The following is a 20,365-nucleotide window of genomic DNA, read 5'->3' on the forward strand; positions in this document are numbered from 1 at the left end:
TACCCAGCTTGATGACCAATTTTTCAGTGTATCCTACGTTTTCCTTTCTCCTGTTCTCCTCAGCAAATCTGCCCCATACTGAGTCCCTAAGAAATCCCACTCATTAAAAAACCCATCCTTTGAGGGCCTGTTGTGACAACCCTTTGAACTTCTATGCTGGGAGAGCACAATGCAGAGGACATAGAATAAGAGGCAGTTAAATTGCCTCATTAGGAGAATATTAGGACCTATTTGGTCTTTTTCTATTGAGCACTTCTGAATACTTTATCCAAGCCAGTTTTTTGTCACAGGATCCCTGCCATTTCCCCTGAGAGATTTTACTTTCTTCTCTTTGCATCTGAGTCCTCACAAGGGCTGAATGTGAGGTGTGACGTGGAGAGGGCGCAGCATCACAGCCATTCACAGCATTCCCAAGAAGGGTGTCTGGGAAGGACACTCTGCTTTCTCCACTAGAGCATTTAGTACCTGCACATCACAGAAAACATCTTCACCTTTGCAGGTAAAGTTGCCTTTTTTTTTTTTTTTTAATACCACAAAGGTCTGTGTATCCCTCCTCCCTGGCCCCACTAGGGTGTTGAGTTTGGTTTAGCACTGCACCTCCAGCTAGGAACCATAGGATCTCCATAACTCCACTCCTTTCTTCTTTTGCTGAAGGGATTTACCACACTGAAAACTTTCTTCTTTCTTACCTGACGATTGCACATTTATATTTCACAGAGTCCCAGACATGTGGACTTTCTAGGCACAATATGCTAACACTTTACTCATATCCTGACATCTTCCCTCATTTCCTAATAATCTTTGTCACAGTTCAGAATTGCTCCTGTAATTTCAAGAGCATTTGCCATTATATTTCTGTCTTTTTCTGACTCTTCCTTGGCCCTTACTCATGGCTTTCTGCAGCTGGCAGTGCCATGCAAGCACCTGCTGCTTCATCCACTGCTCTATCCTTTGCCATCTCCTTTGTGGTGCTTTGCCTTTTAGCATTACTGTAACCTGTAGAAGAGAAGCTTACCCAGACCAGCAATCTGTGTGTGCTTGTGTGCTTCTGACTGCTTTCTAATTAGGAAGACCTTAATTTACAGCCTCCCATGTTCCCTGCAGTGTGCCCTGCAGTACTGTTTATCATCTCTCTGCCACAGCCAGGATCTATGCTGGCTTGCCCTCACTGAGGGAGCTGCCTGCTGTGCTGGTTGGAAAGGTGCATCAGCTGCTGGTGCTGGGGTGGGAGATGGGGGATGTTTTACACATGAGGTTACACAGGGTTTTCTTTTCCCCCTTTTTCGTACAGCACGTTGAAATGCTACTTCCTGGATTCGTCTCTGCTGCTGCCCTGCACCCAAAGAGCCATGTGTGATGCCTGGTCAGCTTGAAAAATGATGCTTTTGTGCTATATGCTGAAACACATGACGTAACTGATGGCCAGGATAAGAGTCAGATGCTCAGCAAGGGTAAATTGCCATGGCTTCAGTCAAGTGAGTAAAGCTAATCCATTTTCTTCCAGCTGAGATTCAGTGAGCATAGATTAACTATACTGTCTGGAATCAGCTTTGATTGCAAACCCAGACATAATGAAAGATGTGGCTTCACTAACCCCCTTGTCCTGCAACACCTCGAGCTTCTCCTCTGCATGGTGGGGCTCAGTGGCTCCTGTCCCCTGTCTTCCTGCAATTGTAGGAGAACAACTCATTCACAACAGGGATGAGCCATGAAAGGGGAAGGAATTTGCTGTTCTTGAGATGCATGGCAAGGCAGCCTGGTTCCACAGAGACTCTGATTGATGTGACAGGGAGGGAGTGACAAGCTTGCTGATGTGTTAACACCATTTTACTCCAGCAGTTTTTGCAAAAAAATAAAAGACCTGTGACAAAAACGAAACCAGCTCACTTGCTCAGGGTGTAGATGTACAGGACCTGAGAGCTGCCACCTGATGTGAGTTACGAAGCCCGGCCTTTCTCCAGGAAGATGAGTGTGATAACACTTGACAGGTCAGGCTCAGGGTGCTCTGTGCTCTGGTTTAATACAGTTTGGCTTGGCCTGTCTCTGAAGGGCTGCCACCTCTGACTGCTAGCCATGACTTTTAATTCAGTCTTTACTGCAGGTCAGGAGATGAGGATTATGCACGTGAGCATGCATATATAAAAATATAACACAAAGCAGCAGGGATTGGGCTTTTCCTCAGGAAATACTAATTTTCTTTGTCACTCTTACCAAAAAAGCACTTTACTTGGACTGGGCGGCTCACACTGAATTTTGGTAGAAGATGCAGAAGCTGAAAGGAGACTAAACCATTTGCTCGGCTTTAAGAGGAATATAAATGTGTAATACCTAATTGCTTGATGTTTATCACTCTTTTCCAGCACCAGCCCACATTATCAGGGCTCTTGGTGTAAGGGGACAATGTCTTCTATTTTTACACCTGTCTGCTGGACCATATACTTTCCTGTCATCACGTTTCCTGGGTTCCTATAACTTTGCCTTATAATTCCCATGGTTAAACTTCTTTTTCTGAATGGTGAAACAGCAATACCTCTTCCCCCATATCTTTGGTAGAGTCTTATCTTTATTTTCTGTCATCTTTTTCCCCCATTCCTGCTTGTGATGGCACCAGCTGGGTTAGGAAGCACATTGAAAAATCTATGGGGCTTTTAAAGCACAGCTTATCTTTTGGCAGGTTATTTTTAAGCCAGGTCTCTACTTCCCTGCCCTGGTTCACAGTGTGATGGTGCAAGTGCAAGAGCCAGCTGTGAGAAAGCAAGAATACTTAATGTTCTCATTGCTGCTGAGAACTTTGTCACATGAAGGCCAAGTGACAAAAAAGTTTATTTCTCTCCTCCTCTGCATGTCAGTGCAAAGTGGGACAGCCTCAGCAGGAAGACCAGCAGTAGCCTAGTTCATGGTAGCTCAATCTGGTGACTAAGCCCTTCTCTTTGGGAGTGGAAGCAATGTGGGTTCAAACCCGAGACTGATGCTGTAAGTGCCAAGGGGATGCTATTGGGGAAGGGTGGCTGGCTGCTCCTGCCGTAGTACTTCAGTGCCTCCAGGCTTCCCTTACTGTCCTGTTTAGGAGATGAGCTTACCAGTAAAAACTGGAAGTGTACCACTCTTCCCCCTACTGACACGGCCTCTTTCCCCTTAGTCTTATTTCATGTGAAATTATTCAGCAAGTTCAGCTTGAATTTGCTGAACATTTTGGCATCCCAGAAAATGCAGCTCACAGGAAATAAATGATTCAGCAAAAGCAGAGAAAAAATTTACCTGCCTTCTTCCTGTCACATTTGCTCTACTCAGCTGCTGATATATCAGTAGCAAATTCTTCTTGTCTGTGACAAGGTTAGACATAATACAAAAGCTGCCATCTGCCTTAGGAGGTTTTCTGTCTCATGAGGCAATTTTCTTTGGGTTTTCCCTAATTCCACCAATGTCAGAAGAGGGATTCTTGCTCATGTCTTGGGGCTACAAATGAGTCTCCTTCCTTACCATGACACCCCCAAAATCTACTGCATGAACTCCCCATCAGCTGGGCTGAAGATGTAGGAGGGAGGTCTTTCTGTTGAAATACCCATAATCTGTACATTTTTTTTTTTTTAAACAGGAATGGTAGACCCAAGAGAAAATGATCTGGTCCTAATTGCCCCAGTGACCTTTCCTTTCCTGTCCACTGACTCTTTCTTTTGTCCAGTCTGGCTTTGACTGCTGTGAATGGTGAAGTTTCTGTCACCTTTTCTGGACATTATTCCACTGCCTAGAAAATCCTGCTCTCACAGATTACTCTGAAGTGGTATTTTCATTCATTTCATGTCAATGCATTCTCTTATGACCATCTGCTTGCTGTCCTTTAATATTCTAAATCATTGCATTGCTTGTGTTTCCATTTTTAGGGCTTGTGTAAGCCTTTAATCCTCTCCTGAAATTATCACTTGATTAAATTATAGGAAATTACTTTATTTTTAATTTCTCTCTCTCTCTTCTTAACCATTTTTATTGTTCATCAATAAGCTTCTCCCTAATGTTGTCAATCTCTGCCTGGTTTTCAGCATCTAAAATACAATGCAGTGTTCAAAACACTACACAATGTTTTCTATTTATGCCAGAAAATTGTACAAGGAGATAATTATTTCCTGAGATCAAGAAATAAATCTCCAAGCTCAGCCTTTCTTCCTACTTGGTCTCTATACTTTGTCAACTCTTCCTCTTAAAATATGAACTATTTATCCTGTCCAGTAAGACCTGAAGATCCTTATGTGTATTCTGTAAACACCATACTGAAAAAAAAAAAAAAAAAAAAGTGCAGACATCAGACATCATTTCAGGCTCTAAAAAAGAGTCATGTAACATGGGAGGCCAAGGGGTGCTCTGTGTGGGTATAGCCTTGCTAAAGCACTGGAAAGCCAGTGTGGAAAGACACAGGCTATTTGGTGGGAAAGCAGAGGAGAGGGGTAAAAATGATCTAAAGTCTAGAAAACACAACCTGAGAGGGAAGACACAAAGATTTGTGGTTTTTTGGGCTAAAGAAGACTGGCTCTAGAGGGAAGCAGTAGGAAAACAAGTATTTAAATATATAGGAAATTGCTACTAAGACAAAGGAAATTAAATAGTCTTCCACTGAGGGTATAAAAAGGAATATTGAGTTTAAACTGCAATAAAGGAGACTTAGGCTAAATACTAGGACAAGTTTTTAGGCTGACGAAAATGTCTGTGAGGCCAGGAATATATGGCCTAGGAATACCACGGGAATTGCCAGCACCAGAGAGTTTTCAGAATAGTCAGACAATCATTAGGGAAAGTTTATACAAGCATTGACCCTGCTCTGGGGCAGGGGGAGCACTCAGTGAGCTTTTTTCCCCCTATGGTCCTGAGGGCAGAAAATGGGTGCAGATTGCTGACCTTTTCACAGTGCTCCCTCCTTTTATGTAGATGCTCTGTGTGTTTGTGAGTATGTGTGGGCGCAGCTGATGTTTGTGTGAGAGAATGCTATCCTTTCCCCTTTTCCAACAAACAATTGCCTTAGCCTGACTTTAATTTACCCTTAGGTTAATGGGGCAGAAGTGGTATCAGGGAGAATAAGATGAGTTTCCTAGGTTAAGGTTTATTTCACTTCTTCTGCACATCTGACCATAACTCCTTCCTACACCACACCTGAAATTAGGCTTAGAATTATTCTAGAACTGTAGGTACTGGATCCTGTTGTGCTGATCTATGAATAGAGATGGGGAAAGAGAGGTGTTCACTGCTCAGCCCTCAGCTCAGCTTACACAGCCTTGGAGCCAACTGCAGCATTTGCACCACCCTTTTCATTATTTCCTAACATGAGATGTGTCCTGCTTCCACTTTGTTTTCCAGTGACATGCCTGCCTGGCACATCCTCCCACCAGGCTCTGAGTGAACATCCTTCAGCACAAACAAAGAGCATGTTGGAGCTGAAAGGAGGCAGGGGACAAGGCAAATATCTTTGGGGCCTTTGATTTTGAAGCATACGATGGAGTTTAAGGTGCATTTGTAAGCTCATAGTACATCACAGAGAGTGGCTGGCACAAGGATCCCTTGTTGTAATGGCCTTGGGCCCTGGGACACTGGGTCTCTGCCAGGGTTGGGCAGGGTGTCAGAGGAGCTTAAAGAAGCAGTGTCAGTCCACAAGGATGGTCAAGAATTGCCATGAGCTAGACCAGCAGTCAGGACCCAGATATCCTGACTCTACCCTTTCATCATTTTCACCTCTCGGACTTGGATGTGACTCAGAATTTAAGTGAGCTCCTGTATTTGGGATGCATGTGGATGGTTTAGTGGCTTTTTTACCTACTGGAGAGCTGTGCCTAGAGGTGAGCCAGGACCCTTTCTGTGCTATTACTAATGGCACTGAGAATTGTCGCTCACTGGTGGGAGAAGCGGGGGCACTGAATGCACTGAATTAAACTTACAGCTGAAACAGAGCCATGAAAAGGATGTGGTTCTTTGAATATGTGGTTCATGTGTGAAAATCTTTGCTGCAGATGTTGTAGGTGCTATATGCTTGCTCATGTAGGCTTCAGAGGGCTCTGGACTCTGAGGTTGAGAGAAGGGAAACCCACAGAGGGTTATAGAGACATCAACAATGGCTCATGAAAATCCAGTTGCAGTGTGTTGGAGGGAATTTTTGAGGTTTTCTGGATATTCCAGACATACATTTTATATTTGGTCTCTTAAGAACAAGCACTTTCCAAGTAATTTCTTCCCTTCAGTGACTGACTAAAGGGTCCAGGCTAGATGGACCTCTGATGTAACCAAGGATAGCTGACCGTAAGTTCTTGATCTGTAATTATCACATCAGAATTTTTGGCATGAGCTGAAGTTTATCTTAAAAGATGACACTGTTGGGTTTATCTGGGTGAAAGCTTCAACTGTGATTTCTGAATATGGACTACAAAAATCTGCTCCAAATATAAAATCCCACCTGTAAAATGCATTAAAATTCTGAGCCAGAACTCAGCTAGTCTTTGGTGATTTTCACTGTTTCAGCTATTGCAGGCAGCAGTTTATAAAAGGGGCGTTCACTTGACATTGTAAATCCCACAGTGAGCTATTGCAAGAGTAGGGGGGGAAATACATTGATCTATAGTGGTAAATTCAGAATCACTCAACAAGCACATGCTTCTTTCTTGGGGCTGCCAGTTGTATGTGGAGCTGCAAGTGATTCACTGTGAGCCATTTTGCACTCTGCATTGCTTCCTCCCTTGCCTGATGGTGTTGTTAAAGACCTTTGCACTTGCTAGTGACAGTCAGGTGTGAACAGAACCGACAGAGGACTTGGGTTGTGCCTGACCCTCTGAAGTGTGATTAGAAAAAATGCAGCCAAAATGAATCATTTTTCATATCTATAGGGCAGCTTAATCTGCTTTTGAACTCTAAAAAGTGCCTTAAAGAGCTATGTAAAAATCTCTAGCTCTCTTAAAATTTGACATATGAAAACTGACTTTGATACCACTTAAGGGAAATGATCTGTAAACCCTCATGCTCCACACAGAGTTGTATGCTGTAGGAAGCAGGTATGACTTGTCTTAATAGGAGGAATGTCTGTGGATTGGGATTTGCCCTCTTTGAGAAGGAGCTTTTCACACACAGTTTTTTAATCTTAGGTAAATAGCTAGTGCCATGTTGTTTGTCACAAGCTGCGAATCAAGCTGTCACTTTTTTGATCTCCTCAGCTTTTCCTGGACAAGTCAAGAATGACTGCTTCCATTAGCAGTTTTGCAACTGTTAGGTCCATGCTGTGCAATAATGCTGCAGAATGATTAAGGCTTTTCTTTGTCTACTGCTCAATTTTTAAAAATTATTTATTTATTTTCTATTTGCTATTATTTGCCTCTTTCTTTTGTATTTGATCCCCTGTACTTTATAAATGCACATAATCAAAGTTAGGTTAGAGCACAGGTTTTTGATGTGTGATCCGAAGGCATGCTCCCATAGACAAAGGCATTTTGCTGTTAATCTTGCACAGAGCACTTCTAGAAACTGGAGGAATACAGGCTGCTTCTTAGCTGATCTGATTGTTTGCTATTCTGCAGGAACAGTGGAGAGCTGTAATAACCTGCTTATTGTGCTAGAAGATCAAGGATCTCTTAGGGTGATGGAGGCTGCCAGAGTGATTTTCTGTAGTGGCCAAGGCCACAATATTGCTAAGGACACCTGATTACCAAGCTCCTTTGTTTGTGGTGTGACACTAGATACCTTTAGGATTTTATTTTTAATTTGAGAAGAACACATAAAGTTCTCAGTCATAATTGAAGTGTCCGACTGAAAGGGGCATCTGGTTTATCTCTATGTGTTGTCCAAATTCTTGCTCTCCTTGAACCCTGTTAAAGGCAACACAGGCTCCCAAAATAGTTCTCATATTCACAAGTCAATGACTTTAAAAATCAAAGATATGGGTACCAAGTTGTTGCCTTCCGCGGAGAAGGCAGGCGACCTGGTTTCAAGACACAGCACGGCAACCCGGCCTCGCCCGGGTCACTCGGGCCACAGACATGCACAGACACCAATGTGGTGGATGGTCAAATGGCATTTATTATCTCATCTCATGAGGTTAAATAGTCAAGGGGGTCTTACTACGTCAAAGGGGGACGGTGGGTCTGGCTAGGGTTAGTAAGGAGTGGAAAACTACTGGAGTTAGGAGGGGCTGCATGCTACAGGGGTGATTGATTACCTATAGCAGGATGAGGGGGGAAGGGTCTTGCTTTCCGTCACATCCCGAGATTTTCCGTCCGCCTGTCCCTATCTACCACACCAAGTTCAAGATCAGAATGAAATCTGAATGTCCCAACATATCCGTTCTCTTCATCCTCTCAGTATTTCTACTCACCTGGAGCAATAAGACTTAAATTTAAAAATATTTTGTCCATTTTTAAATATTTCTGCAGAAGATTGCAACAGATTTTTAAAAATACAAGTGATCTCTTCCAGTTTTCATGTGTCTTGTCATGTTCATTTCAGGGATGGAGCTCTGAAACACACTTTGTCCTATATTCTATGAGTCAACAGGCAGACTAGTGCAGACCAGCGGTGCTTCATAGCACCCTTCTACCTCTACAGTGATACACAAACTTTACACAATGTCAAGGAACATTTATATTTGTGTTCACTTTACCTCAACAATAAATATGAGCATTTTCTCCATCTTTCTGGAGGGGAGAATCCATTTTCCAGGGTATTTCTCAGAGCTGTACATGCCTCTATCAGACTTGGGTAAATTAAATTTCTGAATGCACCAAAGTGCTCTAAACCAGGCCTGGGCCTGGGATCTGTCTTACTGCTTCTTTTTATTTTAAAAAGCAGAAAAATGAAGTCTGGAAAAAAGATAGACAGGAACATCTGAGTCACAGCTTCTTCCCAGATTATGCAGCTATTCAGTTATCTTCTTGTGCTTCCCTGTACCACCACAGGAACCACACTGTTTTCATAAGTACTTGCTTATATCCCACCAGCACTCGTGTCCTATTAGGTAGAGAGCAAGTTTGGTCTTCTGGACTGATAAAGAATGAGAACTTCTAGCAAGAGTGGAGAAGAAGCCTCCTTCAAATCACAAGAGGTAGTGAGCCACTACCTCTTAGCAGTGTTTAGAAATCTGTACTATCCTGCTGCAGTTTCCTAAACTCTACTAATTAAGGTTTTTCATGGCAATGTTTGCTGTGGGACAGAAATAGAGATACATAGGAGAAGGCAGTAATGCAACTGGTAAATTACTTGAGTTTTCAGCCAAGGAAGAGAGGAGCTGGACTGATGCTCTCAGTGGAAATGAACAATAGGGAAGAGTACAGTTTGAAAATTAGGAAACTGCTCACACAGGTGAGATCCCAGGGCTGAAGAACAATCTTCTCATGAAAGGAATAGCAAGACAAGCCTTCAGGTTTGTTTCACAGTGGGTGACAACTTCAGATTCTAGAAGGACCTGTACCCAGTGGAAAATGGGAAAAGAAATAGGCACTGCTGCATTACCTTTGCAGGCCTCCCTTGCATAGCTGCATTACCAGGAAACTCCAAACTGTGGAGCATAGGCAGTGGGAGTGGCAAAATGAATTGACACGACTTCTGCTACCTGCCTATGCAAAAATGACATCTATTGAGTAGCTGCCAGCCTAGGAAAAATGTAGCTAAATCCTACTACATGCAGTGGGCACAACTACTGCTACCTGTTACTGAGATGCTTCCCAGCATGGATGATTAAAAATATATGAGAAAAGTACAGAAATGGAGAAAAAAAAATAGTGTCCTTACAAATCATGCAGTCATCTCTGAAGAGGGAGAACCAGGGAGTTATATGGGGACACCACTGAGTGAAACCACTGTTGTCTTGGAAACTCAAAGGGAAAAATTAGCATACAGAAGGGTTTGTTTTTCAGAGACACTCTACACACACACACACATAGATAGATAGATAGATAGATAGATAGATAGATAGATAGATAGATAGATGGATGATAGTCACACTCCTCTGCTTCTTTGCTGATGACTTTCTTGCCCAAAGCCAGTCATTATAAGAATTCTTTGTCTGATTTTAAAAGTGAGAATAGGAAGGAAGCCCTACACTTTTCCTTCGGTATAATGAGAACTGATCTTGTGTTAGCAATTCCAAGATACAGCTGTTACATATATAGATGAATCCAAGAACATATAAGGATAAATTAACAGATCAGCTTTCTGATCCACCCCAAAGAAGAAAGGACACCTGTCTTGAATTATGAAGAAGGAGATCTGTGGGCATAGCTTAAAGGCTCCTTCATGCATCTCACTGAAATCTGAAAGAGCCACTCACGTGCCTCAAGTAGCTGCACTCACAGGAATTTGAGGCATTAAATGATGAAGAAGGCTTGCAACCATAGCTATTCCTACAGAGTACCTCCTGGCTAGTAAAGCAATTTTCCATGTGCTGGGGGTGGAATGGCAGGAGACACATGCAGAAGGATGCACTGGCATCCTCTGACACACATTGAGAGCACAGCCCTTGCCAGGAGGGACGAGCTTGTGGCCTCCTGAGGCTGCGGGTGGTGACAGCATGTTAATGTGTCTACCTGTGCATGCACAGAGTGCGAGACACCACTCAACTTCTGAAGGCAGCTGAAAGCAGCTCCAGCTCAGATACCTCCTGTTTTTCTCTTGCACAGATGAAATGAGGTGCTATCAAGAAGAAGCAGTGGATCATTTAGTCCCTCAGCTCAGATGAGGCTCTAAACCTCAGCCTGCCAGAGGCAGGCATTGGCAGTGAAAGGAGGAAGAGACTCTGTCCAAGGGAGAAGACTGCTGTCTTTGCTGGTTCTGTGGCTTACTGAACAGGTAGAAAAAAATGTGCTGGACTTTCCCTTCTGAGGAAAAATTTGTTTCCATTTCCAGAATCTCAGGGAAATAGATTTTGTCGTTTCCCTCTTGCCGTATTGTGCATTGGTTTGGGAAGGCAGCCAGCAGCATAGATCCCGGCTCTGACATATGCATACACTCTGGCATGGGCAATGAACTCCTTTAATATGGATTTATTTTACTCCTCCCCAAGACACCTCTCTTTGCCCACGCTGATATAATACCACAGTGCCCATAACATCTAGCTCCTTTAATACATAGCCTGCAATTACTAGACCTGTTATTGATGACCTGGAGTTTGCTCCCCCCTCCTTAATGTGCCCATCACCTCTTCCAATATCAGCAAGAAGCTGTGGTTTTAAGACTGAATCAAGCCTTTTGGTATCCTGCACTGCAGTCTGTGTGGGCTTGTATCTGCCTTGGTCTATACCAGCCTTGGTCTGTTAGGTCTGTGACAGTCCACTGCAGCTCCAGAGCTTGGCATGCCATTAAGCTGGAATCCCCTGGCTGACTCCACAGAAACCTCTTGTTGTCTTTTTAGAGACACAGATTTCCTCAAACTGCAGACCTTATGAAAGGTCTTGGCTTGCTGGTTGAAACAACTCCCAGCATTATGTGTCCTTCTACTCTCCACATTTTCAGTTGTGGTTTGTTCTCCTGAGTGGCCTGGCTGGGGGAGGTGACAGACAGAGACAGCATGAGACCAGGTGGCCTGTTACCAGAGGGCAATATGCAGCCCACCTGGAGTCTTATCTACCCTTAGAAAGTAACTTGATGAACATGATAGGTTTACTTGTAAAGAGACCATGCACTGGTGTCATGAGAACTGCAGTCCTTGTGCAGCCTCACACCAGGTCATGTGAATGGAGGCTGTCCTGCTATTAAATTCAGAACAGCAGCATCCAGCTCCCCTAAACCACTGATGATATCTTTCTGACACTCTCCTTGTCTTGGGAGAAAGACACTGATGAAGGCCACATTAAAGTAGTCAGTGATCAGAGTAATCCTGGCCATCAAACAGAACCATCACTGAAAGCCAAAGCCAAAGCCAAAGCCTGACTTGTGGTGGTTTATGAGGGTACATAAGCTGCATTGCATGACAGAGTTTCTAGTACCACTTGGGCCATGGTTCATCCCTTCCAGTAAAGGGGAAATATATGTTCTGTGCCTCACCTGAGGTGGTGTTGCCCCAAGGCATCCCATCAATTGGGTAGCAGGGCTGACTCCCCAGATTACTGGTCCTTCACTCCAGCTGCTGCTTCTTGAATGGCTTAAGGAACAGCCCTTCAATGCCCACTTGACACAGTATCAAGTGTGTGTAAATTAAGCATCACATTCATAGCTTACCTCACACCACACTTGGTGTGCTCTCTCCCAGTGTAAAACTGGGACAGGGACATTGGACCCATGGTACTAAGTCGGCTTTTGCCGTCAAGTGCCTGGCCTGTGCCTTTTGCCTGATCCATGTTAGCAAGTGGATCTTGCAATCTCTACCCTGGAAGAGGGAGTTGTATGGCAGTGGCAGAGAAAAAACCCCAAAAGAAACCCAAGAGAAAGCAGAGTTTGGGGCTGACACATGATATCTGCTGTGTGTTTGGTTTACTGAGTTTCCTACAAAAGGTGAGTCAGAGTATTAATTCATACCCTGTGTTTTGCCATGGATGGCAAAGTGCTCAGCCCTGGCACTCTTGTGTAAGACTTGTGTTTGTTTATCTGAGGATTGTTTCCTAATATCACCTCCCTTCTGAGTGCACCAGGGAAAGGAGGGACTCTCATTTCGACTACAATAAGCCCCAACTCATCCTCACAGAGCATCCCTGGGGACTGCAGCTGCTCAGGGTTCCTGGAAACCTGCTTTGCATCCCTCTTTCCACATGATGGTTTGAGCCTATGTTCCAGATGTGACCTTTGTGTAAGGGACAATAAAAGGTCTCCTTTATAAATCTAATGGCATCCCTTACCCAGCCTGCATATTTCCAGAGTTCAGAGATATATCTTTGTGCATCAAGAACAGAGAGCTATGCTTTCTTCCTGTATATGCTTTTTTCTATTTTGTACCTTTTTATCCCCGACTATTTTATATCAAGGGCTATTAATCAGAAAGACTATAAAATGAATCCTCACAGGAGACAGAGAAATGTCTTGGCATCAACAGTTTAGTAATGGGTTAGACAGCCTTTTCATGTGGAGTTTGCCAATACGAATCCAGCCCCCACACCAGCAGGGACTGCACATTTCTATCACGTGCTGACTGGCTGTCAGCCGATAGGAAATGAACTTAGTCCCAGTCCAGTTCCTACTTGATCAGTGCACGTCAGAAATACCATCACTGCTGGAAACTGTCTCCCTCTTTCACTGGCAAGCCTGGCAGAGAGGCTAGGAAGTGAAAGCGAGTCTCTCATCTCTGGGGATAATATTGGAGACACATTAGCATCAGAATCTGTAAGGAAAAAGCTTATTCAAGCAGTGCTAGTACTCAGCCTGCTCTGTGTTGAGGCCTTATGCTGTTATTATGAAACTTTTCACCAGCCTGGCATTTAACACAAGCATAAAGCGATTCTCAGGAAGAAATAAAAAAAAATTTGCAGGTGGTGCCTTGACTATAAAGGCACTAAATGAGTAATCTAGACAGAGTTTTAACAGGTGAATGTGTCTCCACACAAGAGCTTGAAGATGTCCCAAATGCAACAGTTTTGCATTCTGAAGCTGTGCCAGGGAGAGGCAGAACAGCTCAGAGGTCACAGTCATGCCTGCTTGGGAATTCTCCAGCTGCATTGATTTTATTGGAAAAAAATGCCAGGTTGCTAAAATCCAAAACTTCTCTGTAGTTAAAATTCAGTTGGGAGGGTTTTCTTCCAGATTAATTACTGAATTCCTATCAAATATGATTTTCTGTCTTGCCCTGAATGGAGACCACCACCCAAATGCCTTCTGGTGCTAGACATACCTTCACATCAAAGAAATTCACCCAGGGAGCTTCAGTGGAAAAGGAGAAAAAAGAGCCAGATGAAAGTGTTGACACCATGCCACCCCACTGTACTAAGAGGGTTTGCTTCTCTTCACACCTGCACCACTGCAACAGCCCCAACACAACCATCTTTCATGTGCCTTTTCTCAGTGCATCCCAGACTATAGGAACAGGTATGGAAGAGACATCCAAAGTTGTTTGAACTTCTGTGTTGGGAACTCTTCAAAACAAGACAGAACAAAGAGTGTCTCTGTGGAAGCATGGAGCACATGTGCCAGAGTATGCCTGCCTGTACAAAAGTGTGTGTGCACCATCTGCCACTGGGATTCTGCTCTCAACACCACGAGCACAGGATGCTCTCACCTGTGGTTTTGGTACATGCTCAGGGCTCTTTTTTTTTCCGCCAAAAGAATTTCTCATTGGATTCATTGCTTTGACAAGTGGAAATGGCAGGAAAGGTGATGGCTGGATTAGTTTGTTACTTGAGATTGCATGTATGGTGCATAATGCTTCAGAGGCCTGGTAAGCATCACCACATCAGTGCTGCAGCCGAGGAGCCAGGACACAAGGTCCTGTCTGCAGCCATCAAAGGTACTAGCAGAGCCAGGATTCAGACCTGGTACCTTGCCCCCTGTGCTGACTGCTCAAATGCTGCTTACTTACTGTGCTTACAGCCAGGATCCTGACTTCATTGCTGCTTTCACATTCTTGTTGATCTGAGCTCTCCCTTTAGCTATGCCTTTCAAGTCTTAGAAGCTGTAATGAATATGTATCAACATTTCAAAGCCATAGATTCTGTGGCAGGGAAACAGAAAGGGGATGGGAGAGACAGACACACATACAGTCTAATTCATTTTTAAATGTCTGTAATTCATCCAAAAGCATTATCAATAATTACTAGAAGAAAGCAGTAACTCGCATCATGAGAAATCGGTGCTTTGACAAAAAGTTGGCAGCAGGCCATATAGATATCTTGCACATGCAAAACCTTCCTGGAGCATGATAATCAGCTGGGGGGAGGTGTGGGAGGGGAGACCTTTCTGTCTCTTCACAGCTCCGGTGGCCTCACCAGGGAACCCTGCTGTTCTGTCATCCCTGTTCCTGCGTCAGGCACGCTGCAGGTCTTGCAGACAGACTCAGTTGGGTGCATGCTAGATCTCATCCCTGCAGGAGGTGTGGGTTTTCATAGGAGGTTTATGGGAGCTGGATGCATTGTAATTTTAAACAGCCCTTGAAAAATCAAGCCTGGATGCTCACTAAATATCCTCTCAGGGTCTCACCGCTGCCTCTCCTCAGCTGCGGCCATCGCTGTCCTGTGCTCATGGCAGGGCAATGGGCATCTCTGATTATCCCTGTTACACCACCTCCAAACTCTTTCCTCTTAAAACTCTGACTAGGACATGGATGGTGGCCTGGGACATGGGACTGAGGACAGATCCTGAACTGCTTCCAGTTTGGAGTACCCAGAAGCTATGTCCCACCTGCAGACCAGAACCCCCACCATTAAACCAAGGCAAGACAAATAGGGGAAAGGGAGAGGAGGCCTCACAGAAGGGAGGCTGTTTGTGTTAAAACTTGGATTTTTTTTTTTTTTCACCTCAAGCCAGTCCTGGCTGCTCACTTTCTGGTGATGAAGCTACAAGGACTGTGGCATTTAGATCCATTCCCAGCCATTCCACTTCCTTGGGCTGCCAAGACCTGCTTCAAACGTACAGCCCTGGCAGGGCTGGGGATGAGATATGGGGATGCTTTGTCATCTTTCAGACCTTTGTGTTAGTTTGTGGAGTATGAGTGATCCTCCAGCTCCTTTCCCTCACCACCATATGACCCATGTGATGCACCCCTGATTTTGGGTCTGGCACAGCTGGGAGCTGTGGTCTTTGATGCTTCCACACACTGCCAGTCATGCTGCTTTCTTGACTGCTTCTCCCTGGGTTTGCCAGCACCATGGGAGCACAGACACTGGCACAAGTACCATGGAGCATCCCTGCTGTCATGTCAGACCTCAGGCAGAAACACAGCTGGGACCAAAGCATCCTAAATCAAATGGCTAGATCTGCTGGGACTCATCATTCTGAGACTTGAGCCTCCTCTACAGCTAAAGCTGACCAAAATCTCATTACAGCACAGAGAGTCACAGCATTTGGGTCACCCAGAGTACAGTCCTCTGTGCTGGGCTACAAGTGAGAAACATTTGGCACTTTCAGGTAATACAGCAGCTGCTGCCTCTGTGGTGTGTGTCTCATGAAACTGCCAAACACCTGTACTCTCCAGTTGGCATCTAGTTAATTAATGGATAAAATTCAAGATATTAGCTTCCTGCAAAAAGACCTATATGCTTTAAATCCTGCAGGTGCACCTGGCACTTTAACAGATACAGAGAAGACCTGGAACCACCTGTCCCAGTGGCCTGAGAGGGCAAGGACAGCCCATGGTCCATAGATCGACAAACACCCTTTAAAGGATGCCTGGAGAAACTGGAGTTCTTTTTCTTTTGCCAAATGTTGCTGCTGAAATCTTTATTTGAAACCTGCCAGGGTGTTAGAAGATGGACATCTTTTACACTTGGCAGAATTTCTTATCTTTATATGTACCTCACTGGCTTGATAAACACATTTTATTTAATCTCATAAATCAAATGTTTATAGTGTCCCTTGCTGTTTCCCATGGAAAGTCTGCTGCTCTGCGTTATACATGGGCCATGTTGCACTGGCCTGTAACTCAGGAGGCCATACACCATAAAGACACTCAAAGCAGGAGCGTTTCCTCATTGAAAAATACCCATATTTCCTATAGAGAACTGAATTGGAGCATTTTCTGGGTGTTTTAGGATTTGGGCTTTTTTATTCCTTTAAATCAGGCCTAGTTTAGCACTTCAGCACTTTACCAGCCCATGCCACAGCCTGCTGCTGGTTGCTGAGAGCGCCTAGTCCTGTGATGTTCTCACTGTGCTGGTTAACAGGAGGTGACAACACCTGTGGGGCAAGTCTGGCTCCCAGGACAGGGACTTGAAAATGCCCAGTGCTTTGCAGATGTGCAGCTGCTTGGACAGACTGGACATGAAGGTCTACCCTGGTGCACTGGACAGGAAATTGGAAATTGAGCATTTGTAACTCCTTCCCTCCCTGAAATTGTGGCACCAATGCCACAATGAAGGCAGTGAAATGCTGTGTGGAAATTTAGCACTCTCAAACTTTGTTATTACAGCTCAGTGAGAAAGCCAGGCCAGAGCTGTGCTTTGTGAGTAATGATCTGAGCTATAGATTAGCCAGAAAATGAATCCTCAACTGGTATACAATGATACTGTCATTCCAGAATTCATTCCACACAGAAGCATATGTAAAGCCATAATACTGACTGCATAATCAGTGGGTGGTGTTGCTATTTTTTTCCCCTAAGCATATGATGGACAAACAGCTTCTCCACTGTACATTAACCACTTTCATCATTTCTATTAATCTGTCCAGGATAAATTATATAGGAAAAAATGTGTAGGTGATAAAATTGCCCTCCATTTTTAACTGTTTTGTTTTTTTTAACTGACAAAGGAGAGACAACAGATGAAGTGCATGTTGAGAGGTGGGTGGAAATCATAAATAACTTGTGTCTTCAGAAACAAACCCTAAAAGCCAGCTTGATTTTTGGGGGATAGGGCTAGGGGCAGTCTGTGTGATAAGTTGTTGGTGTTCTTGCCTCCTTAAAGCTTTTTATCTAGCTCTGCGATCTCTCAGCTATTTTTTGTGAATTTCTTGAAACAAAAACAAACTAAGATCCCATTTCACAGGGATTAGAGTTTCCATGGAGAGCTGTAGCCCTTGGCACCACCGGTTGTGGTGTGGCTGTAATGACAGTCCCAGCCCAGTGCCACCAGTCCTGAGACATTAAGTGTATGCACAAATGCACACACTTCATCTCCAATGGGATTTTAATTTTGTGCGTGTGGGAAGTGCCAGATCACCACCCTGGAAGCAGAAGCTGATTTATCACAGATCTGGTATGAGATTTGGGTGGCACCAACAAGGCACTTGTGACATCTCAGTTTCGAGGAAATGACCTTTGAGGACCAGCAGCACCCGTGGTTTTTCTGATGTGGAGGTTGACCACTGAAACTAGAAAACCACTCTCTTCAAACTTCCTGGTATTTCTTGCCTTTCTGTGTCCTAGTCTCCAAGGCTTTGGGCCAAAATCAACCTGGAGCTGAAGGGTCAGCAGCTAAATGAAATTATGAGGCTTTTAGAGAGCCCAGCTACCTGGGCGAAGGCCTAGTTTGAAGGAAGAGAGGAACAAATGGGGCAGAGATCAAGGGATGGTAACCTCGCATGGAACTGGGAGCTGGCAGAGGAGAGGAAGGAAAGGGGAGGCTGAGGTCAGGCCAGCAGGAAGGAGTAAGGATGGAAATGCAGGGATGGCACAGGAGGGGGTCATGCTGGATCTTGGCATTGGGTTTGAGGCACCAGAAAGGTGCCACAGGAGGGGATCTGCTCCTTACTCTGCTCTAACAGTGGTTCATCACACACACCAGTCAGGAGGAGCACAGGGTTCAGAGAAAACCACCTGCAAGTCAAATATCATCTGGGCAGCCTTTGCTAGGCTCTCCATCACATACCTGCTAAAATATCATGTGTGTTATGTGTTTACCTATGATTTTATGCATAGGTGGGCTCTGCCTTGCAGCCTGCCACACACACCTTGTTGCCTGTGCTCTGAAAGGTGTGCAGGCTTCATTGGTGGTGAACACCCAGGGCTGCCAGCGGCTGGATTCTGCTGCAGCAGCAGCATTCCCTGCTCACATGAAAAAGGCACTCGAGTGAGAGGAAGGCTTTATTGTGCCAGGCCTATTGCTCTAGCATGTTTCAAGGCTAAGAAGAACACTCCATGTCTGGAAATCAGTTTCTGTCTTCTTAAGTCACACTGGCTGCACTCCTTGGAGGGAGGGAGCCTCTTTGAGCAGCTGGGGGATCAGAATCTCTGCTGGGCTGGGGCAGCTGGAGAGGGTGTTAAAGGGAGAGGGTTGCAGCTTCCTACATATCAAGGCAGGATGTTCAAAACCAGAACATGGAAACATGCCTGGGTAGGGAAGAAAAACATGATTTTACCCAGCCTAAGCTGAAATGGAAGTCTGTAAGACCAAGTGACTGAGCCCATAAATAACTTACTAGTGACCAAAATAGATTGTCTGGGCTATGCTATGCCACACTATGCTACTCATTCTTTCTTTTCTCAGCATAGGACTTTCACAGCTGCCCCACTACCAATTTATTAATTTTAGAAGATATACTTGCTAATGACATAACACCTGTAGCCCGCAGCCCTGCTGTGTTTGCCCTCTGCACACAGGAATTTCTAGTTGCTGGTAGGAGGCAATGAGGACTCTGGCAGATGGCACTAAAGCTAACCAGAGGTTTATTCCAATGAGTATCAGGGACTATTATTTGCAGCTCAATAGGATATAATTCTTTCAGTGTAGGTAGGCACACATGCTTGGTGGCTGGAGCAGCAGGAAAACTAAGACTTGATCTGTTTTTGCTGCAAGCAAATGGGATTTTAGTCATTGACTTCAGACAAGCAGGATTGGGACCCAAGAACAGAATCAACTTGCCAGTTTGTTGCTTGCCTACTGATGTCATGCCAATATTGTCTGTGTTGGTGCAGGGGAATGCAAATGCCTGGTCATGGGCGGGGGGGGGGGGGGGGGCGGAATAATTAGCAGCACTTATTAAAAGCTATGGTGATTATTCATTACAGCTGCTGTAGGCCACCCTGCTTCAACAGCACGGGCTCTAGTGTCAGAGGCAGGGGGAGGGGGAAGGAGAAGCAAATGGGGGCTTCCTTCACTCTGGTGTTGCAGTGGCCGTCTCTTTTCCAGAAGACGGATGTTGTGCTCTAAGTACCTCTCCAGAGAGCTAATGGCCGACATGGCATTATTACCAGCCTGCCATGAGCTCTATCTTTTTTTTTTTTTATGATAGTAATTTGTTACACTGGTTTGCCACATGCCCGCTGCTTCCTTGTTAATCCAATAATCTATATGAGAAAAGCAATTTGACATTCCTCCTTCCCATCTGCCACCCATCACCCAATCTATATCTTAACTATCAGTGATTTATTAATGGTGTCTGCATTAAGTACATCTCCGCTTCATTGGCGCCCTCCATTCCCTCTCTCCTAGAGACACTCTCTGGCTACATTTAAAGAGCAGAGTCAGCACAAAGAGGAAAAGCAACAGTAAAAGCAACCAAGTTGGGGGACTTTAGATGCTTTGGTCAAATACTCCACACGTACAACAGCGTGAAGCCCACTCAGCTGAGACTCGAAAGTGTGCTTGGCCTCTGTGCTCCTTGCAAAACACAATGCACTAACAATGCAGGGCTTTGTCAAGTTTATGCCTATAGTCCCTTTGCTAGCATCAGTTTGCATCCACTGTGGGCCAATGTTCAGTGGCTCTTAGAAGGGGCTTTTGATGGGGCTTAATCCAGTGTTTGTTGGGTAATGCTTCAAGGGACCAGATTCATGATCTGTGGAAATAATGAAGTCCAGTATCCAGTATCCCAGATTTCTTGAAGTCTGGAGAGA

At 44.6% G+C, this 20,365-nt stretch overlaps 1 long non-coding RNA gene across 1 annotated transcript; it reads left to right on the top strand.

Moving 5' to 3' along the window:
• The first annotated feature begins 303 nt into the window (after nt 1–303).
• LOC128784437 (uncharacterized) lies at nt 304–15,298 on the top strand. Its single transcript, XR_008429485.1, has 4 exons — nt 304–499; nt 1,292–1,475; nt 10,635–10,803; nt 15,190–15,298. It is a non-coding gene; the product is annotated as an uncharacterized LOC128784437 (long non-coding RNA).
• The last annotated feature ends 5,067 nt before the right edge of the window (nt 15,299–20,365 follow it).

This window comes from Vidua chalybeata, chromosome 2 (assembly GCF_026979565.1).
Source record: "Vidua chalybeata isolate OUT-0048 chromosome 2, bVidCha1 merged haplotype, whole genome shotgun sequence".
NCBI lineage: Eukaryota > Metazoa > Chordata > Aves > Passeriformes > Viduidae > Vidua > Vidua chalybeata.